Source organism: Ctenocephalides felis, unplaced genomic scaffold (assembly GCF_003426905.1).
Source record: "Ctenocephalides felis isolate EL2017-DRISC unplaced genomic scaffold, ASM342690v1 CF-g0.4_SCAFFOLD_01492, whole genome shotgun sequence".
NCBI classification, from domain to species: domain Eukaryota; kingdom Metazoa; phylum Arthropoda; class Insecta; order Siphonaptera; family Pulicidae; genus Ctenocephalides; species Ctenocephalides felis.
The window spans coordinates 39,635,138-39,655,245 of record NW_020537646.1 but is presented as its reverse complement, the minus strand read 5'-3'; the positions used below and the strand labels follow the sequence as shown (position 1 = coordinate 39,655,245).

The following is a 20,108-nucleotide window of genomic DNA, read 5'->3' as shown; positions in this document are numbered from 1 at the left end:
TCAACTTTTGTATTGGACCAAAATCTGATACTGATATCTGAATATGATAATATCTATTTTGTTTAACTTTTGCATCTTTTTATCGTGAACAACTTCTGGAGATTTTGTTTATGACAATCGTATTTGGATGCAAATTATTTATTTATAAAAATATAGTCATTTGGGAAAACCATTTTAAATCGAAAATTTATGGTATGATTCTAATATGTTTCCAAGTGAAAACATCCTTTCGCAGCATTGCTGCAATAAGTTAAACTATATAATTACTATTAGAAAGTGCAACTTGATTGGGTTGCCTCCTAATATAAAATAACATCACAATAGATAGGACAACTATTGTGTTGTCTTCTAGTATAAAGTAACATGAAAATAATAGGAAAACCATAGGGTTGCCTTCTAATAATTGCTGAGAAGTATCATTTCAGTAGCTCATAGAGCTTTTATTCAAAGAAAAAATCCAGAAAAATCAGGTTAAACGGAATCTAATAAATTTCATATTTAAAGTAATTTTATAAATGAATAGGGGTTAGAAAATGATTATTAGGTGTTAGGTGACAGATAATTACATTAAAAACAATTAATAAAGAAATTCTGCAATTAAGGCAATAAGAGCTCCTTAAAATTTAGTCCGTACTAATAGAATAATTCCAAAATCAGATTGCAGAATCAACATCTGCATCAGCAAGTTATTTTAGTAACTAGTATATGTATGGAAACTTTTATTTATAGTAAGTAGTCGCGTATAGTATAATTAACATTGTTAATAAATAATGCATTATTCTTTATTTATATATTTTTTCCTATGGTTTGAGCAATCTTTCAAAACCTAATAATTGCAATAGTTGTTGGCTTCCCTGTTGTCCGGTGGTAAGAGCTTTGGCTTGGAACTAGAAGGTTCCAGGTTAGATGCTTACCATCATATCAAGCAGTAAATAAAATCCTTTGGAAACATAGTATTTTTTTAGATTGCTGGATCAAATTGGCTTCTTTGATGTCCAGTGGTAAGAGCTTTGGCCTGGAACTAGAAGGTTCCAGGATTGATTCTCACCACCATATCAAGCAGTAGTTAAATTTCTTGTGAAAAAAGTCCTTTTTTAGATTGCTGGATCAAATTAAAAGTAATCAGTATTATAGCAATTCTAATAATAAACAGAGCTATTGTGATAAAGCATCTCCCTAATAGCGTCGCTTTTTACAAGGCGACCTAACGGTTGATGTATTTGTATTTGATATATTTTTATTACTGATACTGGTGATATATTTTTAATTTGGTGCAGCATTGGCGGAAAAATATTTTCACATGAAAACATATCTTGCATTTATATTTTATGATAAAAACGGATATCACATACTGCTGAATTCCACGGCATTCAATTTTGGGGTTTTTCACCATCCTTAAAACATGTTTTCAAACTTCAGAAAAGAGCATTAAGAATCATGTTCTCTCTTAACTCGATGACAAGTTGTAGAAATATTTTTCAGAAGTATAACATTCTTACTGTTCCTAACATATTCCTACTTATTACACTTCTCTTTATAAAAAATAATCCCCAGTACTTTAATTTATCTTCCATGTCTGATTCCCACTATGTCACAAGAAATAGAACTATCAAAGGATCGACTTTTAAGCTTAATACTACTTTGAATTCAATTGATGGTTTTGGTATTCAACTGTTCAATTTATTACCTTTACAAATACGTCAACTAAGCAATCATAAATTCCACAACGTTTTGATTAATTTACTAAAAGCCAACAGTTTTTATGACATTTCTGAATATATTAATTTTGACTTCAAGAAATACAGTACCATCCCCTTAATATCATAAATATCTATTGTTTACTGATTATATGTGATATCTTACAAATACAGCAATTTTTGGCTATAACTGAGTATTACTTAGCTTTGAAATATTTTTCTTCGTCTCTGATACTGCTCTTTTTTTTCTTTCAGAAAAGCTTTTAAACTTTTAAATAATTTCTGCAAATTAATGGATATACAGGACCTCAACTTTTGAAGATGCTCTAAACGAAGATGTAATATCAAGTTTCATAAAATCAAGACTCAAAATTAAATTAGTTTAGCACTCCTTTATTTGTATTTCTATATTTGGTTGTTCTGTTATTTAATTGTAAATTTGTATATCTAATACATCTAATACATCTAATACATCTATAAATATGAATACATCTAAATATGAATATAAAGTGAAACCATTATGCAAATATATTATGTCTAAGATTAATAGGATGTTGGTTTTAAAGAATAAAGTCATTTTAAAGAATTAGGCTGACCGAGATGTAGAGCCGAAGCTCTTAGCACTAAGCCACGACAAACCCAAATAATATTGATAATTAATTTTATTCACAAAACAAAAAAATATAATTTCGAAAATATTCTACATCCTTATCAAAATTCTTATTTCTTTTAGATGGCGCACTTCGCAGTTCACATAGCGAGATAATCTACTTCTTATATCTCAAAATGGACAACACACCAGGTTCTCAAGTTGCCAACAATTACACCCACGGAGGCGCCCGGCTTCAAGTTTCATCCAACAATGTTTATAACTATCAAAAGAACAACTACCAACATCTCTCGAATTATCAGGATATTGGATATCCGGATAATGATTACAATTTATCTAAAAATACTCTAGAGAGATTTTCTGACGAGACTGATTCTTCACTGATTAAGCAAATATCGACGATTTGTCAAGTGGATTGTGCGAGCCCTCAGAGGAATCAGGTAAAGAAATATTATTTTTACTGCAAAATATTATTAGTCATATTTTAATTCGTAGCCTAATCAAATGATTTTTTTATATGCTCCATAATTTATCTACATTAGATATTAAATCACTTTTCTTACTTTCACTTTCTGAGAAACTTTGAATTTTCTTCTCCAATCAGGATTGCTTTTTCAAAAATCTATAATTTCGTTAATCAAACGGTTTGTACATTTGTTTGGTGGTTAATCTCCAAATTTAATTTCTTTTGTCGAATTTTAGTACTTACACCTTTCTATTCATTTTTTTGTTTTAGTTAATTTACTTAAAATCAATGTTTTATTTATATTTTATGATAAGTTGACCGAGTCTATTATGTATTTTCAGACTGATGATGCGATAATCTACCAGGAAGGTACACCAGGTGCCGCTGCCAAGGGTTTGAGAAATGCTCCTGGTCAAAATAATTGCTTTCTCAACAGCGCTGTTCAGGTAAGAAATCAATTTTAACTAAAATTACAAAAAATCCTATTTTTATTCAATTTGACTCATTATTAGTTTTTAAGTAAAATGCACTGCATAGATTGCGATAACTAACATCAATAAGCTATAACAAAACTATTTAAACTGCCAACTGCATTTTAAAATAAACCTTTTACAGTTTTTAGCAATTTTTTTTTCAAATTTATGATAAGTTTTTGGAATTTCTGCTATATCTTGAACATAGGGTTTTTATATTTACTATGAATTGAACATAATTTATTAATTTTTTTTTGAAAAAAAAAACAAGATTTATCACTATATTTGAACTTTTATACTGCAAGTGAATAAAGAGTTTTATTATTCATTTCAATAGTATTTTTTGACGTTAGAGTTACCTTTCTAGTTGTAGCAGAATATTTGGTATGACAAATGGAACAAATTTAAACAAATTTTAAAAAAATCGTATGCTATGCATTTTACTAAACTGTATTTACGCAAATTTGTTATACATAACATACTTCTATCTCATCAGTGCATATTATAATTAATTTTATAAGCACAGAAATATAATCCTAACGACTTATAGAAAATTCTGTCTCATAATTCAAGAAGCTGGTTCATAATTATAATTATTTTTATTCTATCCCATGCTGATATGATCTTGATGTGTTTAAATACATCACTATTGATACAGAGCCCTCAATAAGGAGCAATTAGGAATTATAATTTGTTAAGATTCTGTAAGGCACTTTAAAAATTTAATCTACTTTAAACACGCGATTCTTTTACGTATTCATTTTTCTTGATTTTCTAGACCTTATTAACACAATTCACACAAATTTTTATCACCGGCATAAATTTATATATATACATACATACATATATATATATATATATATATATATATATATATTCTGCGTGTAGGTTTTCATGTGTTCATAGACACGTACATTTTCCCATGAACTTGTGATCGGCGATGTTTTAATTAGCTTTTGTTTAATGAATAATTCATTGCTTTTGTATGAATATTTTACCTCTACTAGAGATCTAATTAGATTTTCGCCTATGTATCTATGTGTATCGAGCGGAGGTAATAATTATATACAAAGCTTTTATGTTTAATCCTTGATCTTTCATTTAAAGTTCATATGATTTTTCTCAAGACTAACTTTCGACTCAACACGGTTTATGAATACAGATTTGAACACAGTAATGCTTTTTCAGTTTATTGTTTAATTAGTACTATATTTTAATTATTAATTGTTTGAATTATCTTATTTTATCACTTTAAAATCGTAAATTATACGCAGAATGGTATATGCGGAGTTTTCTATACTTTTGTTTGGCATCGTAAGGAAACTTACAGAAAATTGAACCAATTCTTTAATATTGAGTTTTATTTTATTTATAATTTAGTCGTAGAAGGAATATCAATTATATGGGCTATAAACCCAAAAGAAATATTTGAATAAATAATATTTTAATGTATTGAGAAGCAATATTAATTGATAATGACCAAGAAGTCTAATATTTGCATATGCGTTGATATATAAGTAGATGACATTTTTGGAGCATTGAATAAATTAGCCTTTGTCGCTATAGTAGCTATTAAGTATTTTGCCATTTTACAATCTTGATAGAATCCGCAAACTTTTGGTAGAACTTGTCAACACAATTTAGTAACAGTTTTTAAAAGAGGGCTTCTCAATGTTTATGTTAGTTTGACAAAATGTCATAATTTTTGAAAGCTTGATTATGTCATTATATTGACTGTAGCTTTATAAATGTTATTTAAGATTACGGATTTAAAGTTTAAAGGAACTAAATGAAAATTAACTGCAATAACCGAAAAATGGCCTCAGTTTCATCAAAGCTCTAGCTTGCACATAAAAGCTCACAATTTTCAAACTACATAGAACAAATTTTATTGTAACTAGTTGCGATCAATATTATAAACCCTTTTCGGTTTGACGTTGAGTTCTTGTGAATAATAAATATAAATGACATAAATGAAAATAATTTAATTACAATGATGATAGCCCTACATTATTCGCCGTAATGGATCATTTATTCTTATAAGAATTAATAATTAAATGCAGAAGCAAATGCTAATGAAGAAGATCCGTCTGATCTTATTGTAATTTTTATGGTAAGCTCGCGTGCCAAAAACATCTGCGCGAAAACTTTCCATTTTTTAATCGAGTTTCTTCTGACATATGGACACCATTCACTATAATGCATATCTTCGTATTTTGACTAATTTATTTTCTATGTATCTTCTTACTTATTAAAAGGAACAGATGCCTGAAACAAATGTCTTTTGAGCTTGTTATCAGTTGCCATTTCGTTTTTTTTAAAAAAAGCTTTTCTGTGGAGTTCTTTATCAGATCGTAATCGATACTTCTTGATTGAGCAGACCATATTGAAACTGCATAACGCATTTAAAACAAGCAAAAAAATATCACATCGTTAGTGCGGCTAAAATAAAAAAAAAAAAATTAGCTGCATTAAACCATATTCAATATTCATATTTTGTAAAAAAAAATAATATCAAACTAAATACCATATGTGCTAAAGAATTGATTTCTTCACTTTATCATCTTTGAACTATTTTTTCCATGCAATTGTTCTTTCTAGTTAAAATTTGATAGTCTGAAGTGCTGAAGTATGAATATATTCATTCCTAAAATATCTTTGCAATTATAGATTTTTAATCATAATCATATAATTGAATTTCTTTTAAAATTTGTAAAGTTTTTGTACCGATTCTGGTAAATTCGCTACACCATTCGTTTAAAATGTACGTTCAAATAAAATGTATTAAAATAGCGTCTATTATTTTAAAATAACAAACATTTTTGATTTTCAATATTGCAAAAATTAGGTGCTTATGCTTTTGATTACCTTCGTCTGATGCTAGCGATTAAATCATCAAATTAATTAACTTAAGATTATAAAACAAATGTTCAAATAATAACATAATTGTAAATTCATAACTATGTGAATGTTGATTATTTTAATAGTTTTATAAAGGGCACCAGTCATTCAGTATATGCCCTTTATAAAACTATAATAATATTATTATAATGCAAAGAAACTAAATAAATGATTTTAAGATTTAGTTCAATATATTAAATTTCTCGTAAAACGACTATTTTAAAAATTCAAATCATATACATATTTTTAATCTGTGTAATTTTTTACATTCACATAGATGTTCATGTGTAAAAAGTTGGTTACTTGAGACTAAAAATATTTAAGATAACTAATTTTAATGGAAATAGGGGACTTGGAAAATCTCTTAAATATATCAGGACAACATAAAATTACCGGCACGGTAAGTAAAATAGTACTTGAAAAAACTTCAAGTGCCCCGTGAGATATTTAAAACTTTCACATAGTTATAATATTTAGAATATCGATAAGTCTTTGGGAAGAAATCAGTTATCTATTTTATTATTACTTTTCTCAAGCGCAATATATGTTTATTATTAAGTCCTTGAGATTCTGATAAATAGAGCGATGTATATCATTGTAATAAAATAAATAAATATATCCTGACCGTTTATTTTTAGTTGTACTCATGGCACTTGATTTATAATGTCACTAGAAAATAAATAAGATCGCGATGTTGAAAATCAATCGAATTAACTAAACGGATAGTGTAAATTTTCATAATGTGCTATATAAATTAAACCCATACCTGTCTAAATTTGGACTTTAATACATACTAGTATAATAATGGATACTTACAAATAAATCTTCTGAAACCTTCAAGTGTTTATACTACACTATTTTTACTGTATTTTAATAAATCAATCTATTAGGTATCTATATTGCAATCATTTGCATTGTAAACCTAGCTAGAACTTTTTTATAATCTAGAAATTATAACTTAACACTAAATTATGAAAAAATATATTAAAATTTTTATAATAGGCAAAGGTAGGGTAGGACGACGAACAAAGCAATTATACTACGAAAATTGACTTTGAGCAATTATACTACGAAAACCAAACCAATTATATCACAACAAATAATACATATCAAACAAACAACTATCTACTATGTTCAGCAAAGCTTCCAGCCAATTCGTCGTTATAGAAATGTCTTTGATGTCATTGTTTGATAATATAATTTTGATGTCAAAAATCTGTCACATAGACCTTCTAACACCATAAATAGCTAAATTGGGACATCAGGTTCTAATGTCTTGTTTTTAATTCGGAAAGAATTTTGCGAAATAATAGTTACATCATTCAACCAAAGCAAAATATAAATTTTATGGGTACATTTTTACAGAGATAACACTGTATATAATCTTGATCTGATATTTTATCAGAAGAATTACCATTTTTTATTGTTTGCACCTTGCAAGGGTAAAGATTTAGATCGCCCTTTCCACTCCACCCACATGTAACCTTTTATAGAGGTTATGTAAAAAACTGTTGAATCTAACTTAAAAATGACAATACATCATATAAAACAATTAAATAACTTACCTATACCTCAAAATTCAGAGATGAGACCTCAAAGGTCTCGTGAACTAAATCGCAGTGCTCACAACCAAAAAAACTAACATCGATAGAAAATAAAGTATTGTTATGGATTTTCAAACATTGTTGTAAGAATTGAGGTGATGGCAGTTTATACATTTTGAGCTCTCTACTTTCAAGTATTGTTTTGAAAAAAAAATAGTAACTCTACTTGTTTTTGAATATCGGGACCTTTTTATTCGCGGACCTTTCAAACCTACTCTACCCTATAACAAATGTAAGTTCAATATGTTGAAGCATTTTTACAAACTTATCCAAAATTTATCAAATACTAATCACAGTAGTAACTAGATAGCAGTTAAGTTTATATGTATATTGAGCCATCACAAATTATATGAAGTAAGTGTATAGTATGCAAACCTATAATTAACATATAATTCATAACATACACCCACTCACAATGAGAAAGTTACCAGTCTCGGTGCGTACAAATACAAACTATATTATACTACGTGCTTCAGAATAAGGTTTCATCGGAAGGAAAAATAGAAGTTTATTATTGCGAATAATTTATCGATTGTTTTTGCACTCGTAAAATAAAATAATTTATCGATTGTAATAAACTATTTAGTTGTATGCTAAAACGATATTATATATTCTAGATTGAAATGTAACCAACAATAGGCACTTGGAGTGCTTAATAGTTTAATGTATATTGTAGTTTCGTGTTATTATGAAGTTAATAATATAATAATAATAATAATAATTGGTAGTCTATCGTAAGGCAGGTTCTTGGTGTGAAAGGACCACAAATCAATGATTTTCCTTCCCTCCCTATTTTGCATTTTTATTCCTATATTTTCTGGTTTTGCATCAAGTCATGAGTTTTTTAAAGTTTATTAGCTTATGTTGATAATTATGATCATTTTTGTGCATGAATGTTCGTTGTGTTAATGGTCTCGCTTATATACTTATATAATTATATATATATATATATATATATATGTGTGTGTATATATTCTGCAAATTGTATAGAATAAATTGCAAAAAATCTACAACTCAAGAAGTTCCGTTGAATGATTCAACTTCCGTTCTTAGCGTATAACTTACCTGGCCACAAACTCACATGTAATTTAATCTGATATATATATATAATATATATATATATATATATATATATATATATATATGTGTGTGTGTGTGTAAACTTTCTACATAATTAATTAATTTCTAAATTATTTATCGACTTGCAAATTATCTTACTTTTTTTTCAATTTTATATAATATAACTTACATTTGGGTGCGTTGTTAATAAATTTTATGTTAATAAAAATGCCTACAGATTGTAAAATGTTTACTCTTGCCTTATAAAATTAATTATCCGCTGTGCACTGACCTTTCACTGGATATTTGTACAGTACTCAATTTTCAAATGATTGATTCAAAGAATTATGTACATTATAATCAATGACATATAATAGCTCCACACTATCTCATTAATTATTGTATCTGCTTTTGTAATAAATTGAAATAAAAATTTCATTTCACTACATAAATATAATATTATGGCACATACGAGTATGTCAAGCTTTTAAAATATATTCAATGCGTATTTTAAATAGACTTGTTTTTTTGAAACAAGATGCATTACTGTGCTTTTTTTATAATATTACTTATTCAACAAATTATTGTAATATTACAAATAGGTGTAAGTGGCATTTTGCCTTAGGGCAAGCTGCAAAAACTTTTCAAGATATGCAAATAATCGATTTAAACTTTGAAAATTGTGTCGATCGAAGTTTACTTGGCCCATTATTCCCAACTTGAATACTTTAGTATTTTCGCCCAAAAAGGACAAGAAATCCATAACACTCTGTCTGTAGGCAAGTACCTGTTATTATTAGAAGAAATAGAACAAAAAAACTATCTTTTGTTTTTTAAAAGCAATTTGCTCTACAGACGGATCATGTTCATCCAGGACGCTGACTCAATGCAATAATGGAAACTTGTTCGAACAAACATACTTTATATTTCCCTTTTTGGACCTAATCTCAACATCAGCTTTTAACTGTTAAGATGTATATCACTACCGTACCCTGGAACAACCTTACCCAGTGCCAATACTATAATGAAAACTTGTTCGAACAAACATACTTTATCTTTCTCCTTTTGGGCCCAATGCAATAATGAAAGCTTGTTCGAATAAACATGTTTCATCTTTCCTTTATTTGACCCTATCTCAAAATCAATACAGTTTAGCTGTCATTACGACTTTCACTTCAGTACCCAGGCACAACCGTACTTAGTTCCAATACAATAATAAAAACTTGTTCGAACAAACATACTTCATCTTTTTCCCTTTGGACCCTATCTCAAAATCAGTATAGTTTAGCTGTTCGACTACCTGAGTATCAAACTATTTTTATTGACTTGAAATGACAAGAAAATAAAAGATAATTAGCGGATTTTCTGGCGAAAACATTATCTTCTCCTTGTGAAAATTAACAACAATAATAATATTTATTATCTATTTATTACCATAATTTTATGTTATAAAATATGAACGAAAGTTTGAGAAACAGATATCAGACGTGATGCTTGATTAAATTTTAATATCAGTTTTTGTACATCGCGGATTCAGAACCTTTGATCCCTCTGGATTAAAACAAAGGTTAAAAAGCTAGGGTTCACACGTTCGTTACGTATGAGAGGATATTCCCACATATTGTGTTTTGTGCCATTTAATATATACAAAATCATTCATATACCTATATATTTTATCTCGGGCCCTGTACGGAGTTATTGTTATCAACCGTTTGAGGCGGGTGTCGGCGAGTAAGCCCGAAAACTAGATTATAGTTGTTTATCTAGTAATTTAATTTGGACATTACTTTTTCTTTTTCTTTTGTTCATCTTGTGGCTAATGATAATTATTGCTTAGAGAGGATTGAATTTCTAGAAACACAAATCTTTCTTGGAGTATAATTATACTACTTGTTATAATTCAGGATTGCGTTTTACTTATATGTAACCAGTAATTTGAGAAATATAACTTGAAACATGTTATTGCTCGAACACAATGGATTTGTGGTAATAAAATTTACTATAAATCTGCTATAAAAATCCCCACGATTTTCATCATCATTAACTTCCTAATGGTAATTAGGTGAGGGCCAACAAATTAATTTCAAATAGATTATTAATATTTCATATGAAATATAAATGGGTCAATTGATTACAATATAAGTTAAATTGGTTTAGAGGGTATTCTGGTTCAGAATTTAAAAAAAAAATCGAATTTTCTGGATATATTTAAAGTTTAACTATTCATGAATATGTGTATAAGAGGACTTTCCAAAAATTTAATTATTCTCGGAGATATAGCTGTTTGACCACGATATTCTTCCTCTGTTTTCTTCTTCCGCTAAATTTTAAACGCGTCTTTCTCGAATACTATACCATACTAGTCTTTTTCTGATTTACTTGAAATTTTTCACGGAGTGTTTTTTATAGACACATTTCTGCTATGAGCTATCTATGTCCAAATTCCCATTTTACTATATTTTTTTTAAATGAGAATATCAAAAAAGCAGTAAATTTTTTTCAGGCGGTAGCTATTTTGTGAAAGAATATTTTTTTAACTCATCTGTAGTTCATTTGAGTGCGACATTATTTTAGATTAATAATAAGGTAGAGGATCGGCGGGTAAAACGGTTTACCACCAATATCTCAAAAAACAAGTAAAGTTAAGAAAGTTAACAACAATATTTGAATATAGCGCTTCCATATGACTGGGGTAAATAGAGCCTAATGAAACTTTACCCTGCCAAAGGTGTAAACAATAAAAAATAGTGAATAAAAAAGTATAATAAGTTAAAAAAGCAATTTCACAAGAGATAAATTAATTAAATAGTTATTCAAAATCTGCGAATATTTCTGACAAAATACCAGATCCAAGATATGTATAGTGTTAAAAATCTACCCACAAAATTCATACTTTGCATTTATTGAATAATATAGTTTTTATTTCGTAAAATCCCCTTAAAATTAGAAATAAGATATTGTACGCGTTTGCACCCTGGCCGTCCCATTTTACCCTGCCAATGGGATAAAAAATCCAGTGACAAATTTAGAAAAACAGCAAATAAGGCACATTTCTGAAATGATGAATTAGCTGAGAGTTTTACTGAATATAGTCAGATAGTTGTTTGTTGGATATGTGTTATTTTTTGTCGTTGCTCCGCCCTATCCAATGTATTTTTTTCTTCAGATTATTTGGAGGGCTAATTTATGGGTAAGGCAAAGGTGTCAATTTATTGAGATCCCTACTTCATTGCCTTTTCGAATCAAAACTTTAAGACTGTTTAATTAATATTTTTATTCTCCAAACATTTATTAATAACGTATAAAATATAGTAAACCTTTTGTTTCGCCTTTTTACGGCCTTTCAAAATTGCATAAAATTTATAACTGAGGACTAGAACACCTCCCAAATTCAAAATAATATATTGAAAAATTATTTTAGATATTTCAGAAATCTAATTAATCTTTGCGGCATCATTATTACACGTTTCATTCATAACATAACATACTTCAGTTCAGATATATTTGTTATTAAATATTAATAATTGAATATTATTAATGATATGATACTTCTAATGCTCGTAATTTGTGCATAGTTCATTCAATTTGATTTTATGATTTCAAAACTTCCAGTACTTGATTGATATTTAAATATGCAGTTTCATAATGTCATTAATTTCTTCAAGCCATAATTATTTAATTGATCATCCAAATTGAATGTAATTATAATTTATTACAAGAATATCTATTAATGAATTGAATGTAATTATAATTTATTACAATTATCTATTAATTGACCGCATCACGTATAAAAAGAATTGCTTTTAAAGGCTATTGCTTTACTATTTTTGTTGTTCCGATGAACAAATTATAATACAATATTATTAAGCAAAAATGTGTTTTGCTTTTAACAATGACTAGTTTTTTATCACATTAAAATATCTGAAATAAGCACTTGAAAAAGTACAGTGTCATCAAAATAATTAATTGTACCTACGCCTTCCAGACGTTTTCACTCACAGTCACACTAACAAATTACATATTGTTTAGTTACTAAAATTAAAATATTCTCAAGTCTTGCTCTAGTGATATGAATCTCGACTTGTAACCCTACAACTACATGAAGTAGCTGATTTTAATAATTTACTTCCATCACGTGAGATGAAAATTACGAGTGTTGCTGTAATTAACAGAAAAGGAGACGAAAAAACATGATGAACTCATAGAAAGGGGGCTGATAGAGTGTTTGAAAAAAACTGTTTTGAATTATTTGAACGTTTTGAATTCACGAAGGAAAATGAATTAAACTATGTAGAAATTACGAGCATAAAAGTGTGTTAGTATTAATAATGTTTAATTAATAATAATTAATAAGAAATATATCTGAACTGAAATATTTTACTACAATACGTGGAATATATAACATGCGACAATGATTGATTAGATTTCTAGAATATCTAAAATTATTATCAATATATTATTTTAAATTAGGGATAGGAAGGCATAAAAATTTTAGGCGATTTTTCAAAGGCCATATGAAAAGACAAACAATATTTTTACTATATTTTTTATAAGTTATTAATTCATGATTAATTCAAGAATATAGAATAGGATAATTCATGATTAATTCAAGAATATAGAATAGGATAATTCATGATTAATTCAAGAATATAGAATAGGATGATAAAATGGATTGAAAAATGATATAAAAATTAGAATTGTAATTAAATAAAAAATGTTGTAGGTGGCTAAATGTTAAAGTAAGCGAGGCCAAATAAAAAAAAAAAAAAAAAAAAAATATCTAATAATAAGGAAGGAAATTTTTATATGTTTTTCCAGAATATATAGCTTCTTCGTATTTTCAATTGTAATTTTTAGTGAATATACAATTTAACATATTAAACAATAAGTTTTGAAAAGTATTTTCATCGTCAAGTAGTGAATGTTAATTCACAAATAATTACAAAAGTGTATGAATATGTAAAAAAAATTTTTTTGGCTTTGATAGTTCCCGAAGAAGGAGTCATACTATATACCCTAAAAAAAGAAAATATATATAAATGAAAATAAAATAAATATTTTGTCGGAGACAAGCAGGAGGCTATTCGCTCAGAAAAATAAAGTTTTATGTATATGTATATAGACAATGACATAAAAAACATTCATTAAACGAAAAAAATGATTAACACACTTTCGTTCAGTGACATAAATAGATATAATAAAATTTTATGGATGTTTCAAAGCAAACTTGATAATTCATTTAACAAATAAATATAATAATAATAAGTTGTAGGAGTTATTATTAATCCACAATACTTTAAATTAAAGAAATGATGTTCCTACGTTTAAATATCATTCTGTTAATAATCTTTGAAAACCTTTTAAAAATAATGGCATTAATCAAACAATAGTATATATCGAATATTACATACTATATTCATCAACATATTAAAAAGACTTGATTTCTTAAATAGAATTTTTACTTTGCCACCGTATACAGAAAAAATTCTTTCGATAAACGAGTAAAATTTGATGAATGGTTCGAAAATCGGGTATTTCTACCTGACCCGCACAAAGTGTGTTAATAATTTATATGAAATTTGGCAAAGTAATATGTGAAAGGATCATAGCATCTTATATAAGCATGTAAAGAATATCCAGTGACTTTTTCTGATTAAAAATGGTATTAATCATGAGAAGAATATAAGAAAATTCAACATGAACTAATGGTTTATTTTAGCAATGAATTTATATTTATTGAAAATGTACTCATAAAATAGTTAAAAATGGATTCAACCTGAAATAATTAAAAATAAATTTCATTATCTTTTATTCCATCAGCTCCTCATTTACCTTTATATTGTAATGTTTCAGATTTCATTACGCATATTCTGTTATAACAATAAATTCTCTTTCTGAATGCGTCTGAGTTAATTGGACTCCCTCGCCTTATTATAAGATTCTGATTGGTTTCTGGCCGGCAATTAACTTCTTATGTATTTCGTTGCTCCATGCATACAGTGCTTCTTGTTGTTTTAAACACAATATGAACTATACAGTTTTTTTTTAAAAAAAAAAAGATTCTATAGCAGTAGTGGTTATATCAGAAGATCGAATGTAATAAAAATTATATTGTTATTTTTTAATGGTTTTGAATCTTCTGTTTATAAAATAGTTTTGATCCTTTCAAATCTTAATTAAATTATAGGGCGTTGTGTATTATTAAATAGCGATTTGATTTAAATATGTTTATACTTAAATCTTAAGAAATAAACATGTATACAAAAAGGATTAACTTATAATAAGGTATTAGAAGATCAATAGGTTAATGGCTTTCAAAGAACACGCTGAGTTCCTTTTAACACATAAAAATAGCATTATAAGAATATAAATATTCATTAAATAAATTCGAAATTGTAGGGCGAAGCACAAAGTTCCAGTTTGACTTTGAGCTTTCATATTTAGAAAACCAAACCAATTATATTACAACAAATAACACATATCAAACAAACATCTATCTGACTATGTTTAGTATAACTCCCATCTAATCTATCATTGTAAAAATGTGTTTTTCTGCTGTTTTTAAAAAAAATGTTACCCGGGGATTTTAAATATCTAACCATTATTCATTTTTGAAGAGGTCCTCGACCTTTACTATAAGCAATCAATAAACGATTATTACAAGTCAAATCATGGACCAATTAATTTGATTAATGCATATCTACTGAATCGTCTCAAGTTCTCAGTATGACACTCCGATGAGAATCTAGATCGTTATTGTAAACGAATTGGATTCGAATGAGAATACTCCGGCGTGATAAATATACAAATGAGTATCAAGAACAATACTTATATAGTTAATTAATTTATTAAGTTATTGTTATGATTTATTCCTTCTTCGGTAAACAAATATTATTGGTTATAAGTGTTGCTCTCAGAGATTGTTTAGTTTTTTAGGTAGTTATTCCCATCATAATATTTTCTTTTAGTTTCCTTCAAATTGAATTCAATTCAAACATAATTCATGGATCATATTTTTGGTGTATGACTTATGTTATCATCAAACTTACCTATTTCTTCTATACTTTGAAATATACTTGTTGATACCTATTTCTTCTATACTTTGAAATATACTTGTTGATACCTATTTTTTCTATACTTTGAAATATACTTGTTTATAAATAATAAACTTAAAATAACTTTATCAAGAAAATGCTTATTTCTGCAATAACAATAAATGGAAGTCTGCCGAAGGCAGGTCCATGGTGTGAGAGTACCACAAATCAATGATTGCCTTTCCCTACCTTGTTTAGTATTGCAATTACTATTTTATTGCCATTAATTGCATTTTATTCACTTTGATGTGCTTTCTTTTCTGAACCTCTGCTTCCATTCTTCCTGGTCATGATACTTTAGTTTTCAATTGTCTCCTTTTTTGGTATAAAGAACAAATTAATAGTATGAATATTTTGCATACTTATTATGTTTTAGAATAAATTTTCATAAAGTTAACTTACCTTTTCAAACTACATTTTTAAATTATAAAAGAAATGCTTGAATAATTTAGTTTGATATATTAAATTATAGTCAGTTATAATAAATTAGACTATTTTACAAGTATTCGTTATTTAATTAAAACAAAAATTGATAACAAAATTGTTAAAAAACTGTTATTTCTGGAGTCTGTGATTTTCAACAACATTTAATATGACTCTTCAAGCTCTTATCCAAATTGACTGAAAAATGTGCTTTTTCTGACTTTTTTCGTAGGTTACAAAACATCAGCACAAAAACATGCACCCGAACAATTTACAATTACTAACCCATGTAAATGTGGATTGTGTATTGTTATCTTCACTTTGTCTGATTTTGTATTGTATGTTTTTATGGGTGGAGACTATTGTTCGCGATTATTTTGCTTTAATCATTAAGTGTATATATATACATATATATATATATATATATATATATATATCGCATACATGGATGAATAGTTTATTTATCAAACACGCTATGCTTTAAGTCAAGTCATAACACTGACCAAGGAAATGTGATGGCGCCAGAAACATAAAGATATTATGCTATTCAATTCAACTTGTTATAGAGTAATTTAATAATAAAGACTGATATATATATATATATATATATATATATATATATTAAATTTGTTAGGCAAAGTACGAATACTTTTTATGGGTAAAAATAATTATGCTTTTGGGGAGTTCTAACTGTCAGCAGCTATTAGAGATGCGTAGACTATTATATTGTTGTAAATAAATAATGAATTTAAATGCATAGATCTAAAACATATTATGTCATAATTAGTCAATTCAGCTATGGACTGTAGTTGTTTCCATTTGTCTCCAATTATTCCATCGTAGTCGATGAAACTAGTATTGGATGTTTTGTTGGACCAAATTGCTATTGGAAATCGATTGTTATTTTTTATGTTACTATAACAATTTGAAAGTAAATATGGCTTTACATTAGTAATCAATGCTGTGTTTGAATATTATAAAATATTAGCACAGGGCTATGCAAAATTTAATACAGTGCATTGAACTAGAATCAAGCCAGTAAAAATGTACTGCTTCTGCCACTTTACTTTATATACTGCAGGCTAATAAAGTTGAAATATTCATATCATTTTTAGTTTTTACATTATTTAAATTTATACAGGGTAGAGCGGGGCACATAGGTCTAATATGACTTTGAGCAATTATACTTAAATACCAAATTAAACTGCATCACAACAAATAGCAAATATCAAACAAACAACTATCTGACTATGTTCAGTAAAATTTGCAGCCAATTGTCGTTGTAGAAATATGTATTTTGTTGCTGTTTTTGAAAAATTTGTCTCCTGGTTATTTTTACCCAATATACAAGGCAAAAATGCAATGCAATTGAATTCTTAGATTAAACAGCAAAATTTAAAAATTATACTTTAAATACACAGTGTTAAACACTCATTTTACTTTTGTATATATTGTCTCTTTCACTCCAACCACATGTAAGTTATTCTAGTTATAAAAACTATTTATATTTCTCAAAACTATTGAATCTAACATAAAACTAGTGGTGTGTACGGCATTGTGCCTTAAGGCAAATTTATATAAATAAATTTAAATAAATACTGTAACATTGTCTAATATTTATAAGAATTATATAAACTGAATTGCAAAGTTGAAAATATTTGTTTAAAGTATATTAGAACTTAAGCCAGAATTACAATTAAAATCTGAATAATTTTCGATATATAAAAAATAATTTTTTTGAAAAAAAATTGAAAAAAAAATTGAAAGAAATTTTTTATTTCCAGAATCAATTATTTTGTTAAAACAAGCAGAAAGTTCTTTGAATCATTCAAATCTGACGCTTAGTTCTCTCAAAAACTGCAATTTTTTGCACATTTAGCTCTGTATCTCCGAAACCACTGGACCTGCCTTTGCCAAAAATTAATCACCACTTCTACCCATCATTACGAATTGAATGTTTTTTGAATCATTCAAATCCGATGCTCCGATATCTCAAAAACTCGATTTCTATTTTCTACATTCTTTGCTCCGTATCTCCGAAATGGCTGGACCTGCCTATGACAAAAACTAATCAGCAATAGGAATCGAATGTGCTTTGAACCATTCAAATCGGTTGAAAACGTGGACGAAAAATTTTTTCCATACAAACGTACACACACACACACATACCTTTATAATACTGAAATTATATATACTGAAAAATTATGTTCAAGTATCGTAAACTAAATTACACTGCTCAAAACAAAAAATACTAACAACGAAAGAAATACTTTCGTTGAAAAATTGACTGTTTCTGCCGTTTATCTCCTGATATGAAGGCTGCCCAGTTTAATATGATGGACTGTTTAATATGGTGGTAGACTTTTTTACCCGCAGACCTTGAAGCCTCGCTTTACTCCATTGTTTAATATTGGTGTTGGATTTTTTATTAAGTAATACAATTATTACTACTACTTAAATTAATTATTAATGCTATTGATAATTATAGGATTATTATCAAATCTATTGCATTCGAATTTTTTTCATTGATTTCTTGAAACGGCAATCAGAACTAAAAGTTCAATAAGCTGGTGTCATGATACTTCTCCTCAACGTCGCCTTTTTGGATGACAACCCAATGGTTTAATTATTTTGATGTTTTTTAAAGGCAACACAACGGTCATCAAATTTTCATCTGAAAGTAATGATACAATGAAATTTGCAAGATAACATTTTGTTAAGAATTTTTTTTTAAGACGATGCATTGTTTCAAAGGCAACCTACTGTTGTGATAGCGAGCCAAGTCCCCTGCAACAACTGTCTTCCCGTCGCGTGCATGTCACCCTTCACGAATTCACCTGCAACTTAGTGCCTCAAAGAATCAACGAATTAGAGTCGTCTTCACACTAAGGAACACCTGTACACCTGTCCTTTGCTTCTTGACTTATGAATCCTGATGAAAAAATTAAAATGACTAAGGGGAAATAAATCGCCATGAGAAAAACTCAACGGACCTTAACCGTTTTTTGAGCTGTGAGTCATGCAATGGCTAGATTGGTAGTAGAGGCCACCGACATTGATTGTGTGTTTAGCACTAATTTTTTAAAGTAAAAAAATTAATTGGGTCTTCAAACATTTGTAATTGTTTGACTGGCTATAGGTATAGTTATTTAAGAAAATATTTTTCTTGCAATAGTTAAACACATTTAGCCTACTGGTAGTTGATTAATCACTTGCATTAACTGTAAGGTTATTGAACACTCTTTAGTACATTCTTATTTTTAGCTGTTTTAATGTCCAATCATTTATTTTTACATTTATGAATTAACACTCATTTGCCATTTAATAATAAACGAAAATAAAATATAATTTTATTTTATAATTTTTATTTTATAATTTTTTTTTTTTAATTTTTATTTTATTTTGTAAACGTTTTTAATTGGAAATCAAAATAACATTTGATTAGAGCGAGCTGAATCAGTTTAACTGATAATAACTTACTATCTTTTTCATAGTACATTAGATTTTAAACTAGTTAAAATTCTTATTGGTTATTTAGAGTACCGAGGACAAATTTAATATTAAAAAAAAATGGCACTATTGAATAAATATTTAAAGGAATTAATATCTTCCTTATTCGATTTTTATTACTTTTTTGTTAGGCATAAATGGTTTATGATATTGTCTTTGCATTATCACTATTATTTATTTTTGAAGTAAAACTTCCTTAGGCGCGACTAGGGTGTACAACCGTACAAATGCAACGGAAGTGCGTTACGGCCCAGTCGATTGCCAATGATTC

General features: G+C 27.7%; 1 pseudogene; it reads left to right on the top strand.

The window, feature by feature from the left end:
* The window catches only part of LOC113371224, a 203,352-nt pseudogene that overhangs the window by 27,752 nt on the left and 155,492 nt on the right, over positions 1 to 20,108 (top strand).